The sequence below is a fragment of the Oncorhynchus nerka genome, linkage group LG13 (assembly GCF_034236695.1).
Source record: "Oncorhynchus nerka isolate Pitt River linkage group LG13, Oner_Uvic_2.0, whole genome shotgun sequence".
In the NCBI taxonomy this organism is placed as follows: Eukaryota; Metazoa; Chordata; class Actinopteri; order Salmoniformes; family Salmonidae; genus Oncorhynchus; species Oncorhynchus nerka.
Genome location: NC_088408.1, coordinates 93,648,898 through 93,653,209, shown reverse-complemented (window position 1 = coordinate 93,653,209; position 4,312 = coordinate 93,648,898). Strand labels below are relative to the sequence as shown.

The 4,312-nt window shown below is 41.4% G+C and overlaps 1 long non-coding RNA gene across 1 annotated transcript; it reads left to right on the top strand.

Annotated features, from left to right (window-relative positions):
• Positions 1-2,584: 2,584 nt before the first annotated feature.
• On the top strand, positions 2,585-3,760 carry LOC115140616 (uncharacterized). The gene is made up of 2 exons (XR_003865264.2): positions 2,585-2,684; positions 3,334-3,760. It is a non-coding gene; the product is annotated as an uncharacterized LOC115140616 (long non-coding RNA).
• Positions 3,761-4,312: the final 552 nt, after the last annotated feature.

Sequence of the window (4,312 nt, the reverse complement as noted above, 5' to 3'; positions counted from 1 at the left end):
TTCGCTGTATGAGAAGCAGTGACGTTAAAAGACCGCCCCTTACGGCGCATTACATTTTGTCCCGGTTTAAAATCGGACTCAATGTGTTTATGTTTATGTTCCTCCCCTCTAAAATGGTCAAAATTGATATTGTAGTTAAAATATGATTTTCATGTACTATTCTGATTAGGGCATAATAGACATGAGGACTTATTAGCAGGCTTTGCATTGATATAGCTACTGAATGGTTTTCTGGAATGACATGTTGATGATGACATCCCATTCATGAATGTCGTTAACAGGTCTTTTCTTAGGATTTAGCGCCTTCAAGCGGATATAACAGATATGCTACATATACTTATAACAGGACAGGACCCAATTCGGTCAGTGGTTCCCAGGGGACATTAATCCAATTTGTAAGTCGCTCTGGATAAGAGCGTCTGCTAAATGACTTAAATGTAAATGTAATGTGTAATAGTTAGGTACCGCTGACTTGGGCCAGGGTTCCGGTCTTGAAGCACGGTTTCGACTGCTCCTACAGTTTTGCTTCGGTACTGCAGTTTAACTGACGTCCGGCACAGAAAGAGAATTTGCATACACGGTCACATAGAGAAATCAAATGAGAAAATTCCTAATAAGACACTTTAGTCATCACCTTTGTGCACAAAACATCCATTAAATTATTCAAATAATTGTGTATAGGCTGTGTGTGTATAGGGTGTGTGTGTGTGTATAGGTTGTGTGTGTATAGGGTGTGTGTGTATAGGGTGTGTGTGTGTGTAGGGTGTGTGTGTATAGTGTGTGTGTGTATATAGGGTGTGTGTGTGTGTGTGTGTGTATAGGGTGTGTGTGTGTATAGGCTGTGTGTGTGTGTGTATATAGGGTGTGTGTGTGTATAGGGTGTGTGTATGTAGGGTGTGTGTGTGTGTATATATAGGGTGTGTGTGTATAGGCTGTGTGTGTATAGTGTGTATAGGGTGTGTGTGTATAGTGTGTGTGTGTGTGTATAGGGTGTGTGTGTATAGGATGTGTGTGTATAGGCTGTGTGTGTATAGGATGTGTCATGTTATGTCTTGTCCCTGTGCTTTCCCTTCTCTTCGTTTCCCCCTGCTGGTCGTATTAGGTTACTCTCTCTCTCTCTATCGTTCCGTTCCTGCTCCCAGCTGTTCCTCATTCTCCTAACGACCTCGTTTACTCTCTCACACCTGTCCCCTCTTTTGCCCTCTGATTAAGTCTCTATTTCTCTCTCTGTTTCTGCTTCTGTCCTTGTCGGATTCTTGTTTGCTTTGCCCTTGTCCCGTCCTGTCGTAATCTGCCTCTTCATCAGATGCTGCGTGTGAGCAGGTGTCTCTGTCCTCTACGGCCCGCGCCTACCCAGAGGGACCTGCAGTCTGTTGCCGCTAGCCCTGCAATTCTCCTCTACTACTAGAAGGAGGACTCTCCTGCAAAGATAGAGGATTTATGTTTTCCCTGTTTGGACATCTCCTGTAAAGATGGAGGATTTATGTTTTCCCTGTTTGGACATTAAAAGACTCTGTTTCTGTTGAATCGCTGTTGGGTCCTCACTCACCTGCATAACAGGATGTGTGTGTATAGGCTGTGTGTATAGGCTGTGTGTGTGTGTATAGGGTGTGTGTGTATAGGTGTGTGTAGGGTGTGTGTGTATATATAGGGTGTGTGTGTATAGGGTGTGTATGTATAGGGTGTGTGTGTGTATAGGGTGTGTGTGTATAGGCTGTGTGTGTATAGTGTTGTGTGTGTGTGTATAGGGTGTATATAGGGTGTGTGTGTGTATATGCTGTGTGTGTATAGGGTGTGTGTGTATAGGCTGTGTGTGTATATGGTGTGTGTATATATGCTGTGTGTGTATAGAGTGTGTGTATATAGGGTGTGTGTGTATAGTGTTGTGTGTGTGTATATAGGGTGTGTGCGTATAGTGTTGTGTGTGTGTATATAGGCTGTGTGTGTATAGGCTGTGTGTGTGTATATAGGGTGTGTGTGTATAGTGTGTGGCGGTGTCATTGTTCTCCTAGTCATTTGTTTGAGGCTTTTGAGAACCATTTGAAAACCATGCTGCCCTAATTGTTTAGGGTTCTAGAATGCATGTTTGTTTTATCAGTGTTCCTTTGATTCTTTATGTTTAATAATATTGTGATTGTGTAGAGTTATGCCACTGCAGTAATGCCCTTTTGGAGAGGCTTTACGTTCCAAGCAGTTAAAAGCACCCTCTCTTATAAGGTGATTAATTGTCTTAGTGAACTCATTTGTATTTCTATTCCGTTTATTTGTCTAGTGCAGACAATCGTAGCTGTGCATAAATGATCATGGACCTACAGTCATACAGTTTATTGATTATGTCCAGCTTGCTAATAATCAATGAGAAGAATGCTAATGTAACAGTATAACTTTAGACCGTTCCCTCGCCCATACCCGGGCGCGAACCAGGGACCCTCTGCACACATCAACAACAGTCACCCACGAAACATCGTTACCCATCGCTCCACAAAAGCCGCGGACCTTGCATAGCAAGGGGAACTACTACTTCAAGGTCTCAGAGCAAGTGACGTCACCGATTGAAACGCTGTTTAGCGCGCACCACCGCTAACTAAGCTAGCTGTTTCACATCCGTTACGCTAAGACAGTCAGCGAGGATCAAAACATTTGAAAAAGGATGGATAGAGGACTATTTTTGGCACATTTTGAATGTGAGGAAACTTTAAATATCATCAATCACTTAAAAACGTACATATCAGCCATTATGATAATGACCCTTCAGTGCGTGTCTGTTTGTGTTGTGTCAAAGCAAGTGGGCCGTCGCCGGAGGAGAGAGAGCGCAACATTTTTTTTTCTTTTTTTTAACTAGGCAAGTCAGTTAAGAACAAATTCTTATTTTCAATGACGGCCTAGGAACAGTGGGTTAACTGCCTGTTCAGGGGCAGAACGATAGATTTGTACCTTGTCAGCTTCCACCCCTGCTGTAAACCATGCACAAAGTGCCTGGACTCAACTCAATGCTGATTAACATCCCACACACAGCAATAGACTGTATTGAAGAATAACATGTTCTGAGCAATAGGAAAGGCCACACTTTGTGTGTGGATGCGCAGGCTTGTGCAAGGTTGGCAACAACAACAATCATTTCACAAAGACAAAAGTACTCGGTTGTAATGTTGCAATATTTTATATCAAAGGTGGCCAACCATCCTCCAGGATAGCGACTGAGAGTGCAGGTTTTTGTTCCTGCCCTGCTCTAACCACGTTGTAGCAATCAGCTGCTCAAAAGGACCTTGATAAGCAGACTTGGGTGTTTCAGAGCTGGATCATCATTTTATAATCATATTCTCTAATCCCCAGGCTGGAACTAATATGGCTGAAGACCCCTGCCTGGATCCTTTGTTCTGACTCGGAGACAATCGCTTGGCTCCCTGCCGTTCACCGTCATGAATGGGCAGCTTCTGGAGTAGAATACATTATGTTTCATCGTTGTTGTGGTTGTTTTACACACGTTGACCAAGGATACCTGGAAGTTTTTGTTTATTTGTGTTTCTTTTGCAGGATTTCATTTTGTAGCTGAAATTAATATCTGAAAATAAACATGTTGTATTTTTATCTACAATTTGGTCATGATTGGCTATATGTCATTTTAAGAATGTCATAGACTGTGTATTAATGTTGTAACAGAGAGTTTTATTGTTAGAAGTATTTTTACCTTTAGAAAATTAACAGAATCTGTAATAGACGTGGACATTTTTCCCCCAGCAATAAAGCTAGAAATAACCCACTTCTGCTTCAATGAATATCCCATAGGCCTCTACATTATGGACAAGGGATGTGTATGAGACCCTTACCCAAACAGCTTTTATCATTTACATTTTCCACACAAACCAAGGTATGAATACTGTTGTATGCATGTTCTGTTAATCCAATATATAATGACTATTTTTGGGGGATTCACAGACATCACCCTTCCAACAACTCTGATAAATATAACAGAAAACATGTTCGGTCACCATGCACTGCAAAAACATTCTGGCTGTGGATACGGAGAACATCAGCACATTAACATTACTACACCAGAGGATAAACCCATTGGATCTCTGCTGGGTCTCTGCTGGGAGTTTACCTCATATTTAGATTTTTAAAATTCTGCTTTGTCACTAAAATCACAATAAACACCGACAACTAAAATATTGTTTTATTGTTATGCTGATTATTATTAATAATAGGAGGATAGTTCAAAAATTCAACCTTAAAGTTTCTTCAAAAGGTTTTTCGATGATCCATTAAAATAGGTTCTTATCAGGTTTCCCCCACGGTTTCAATTTGAAGAACC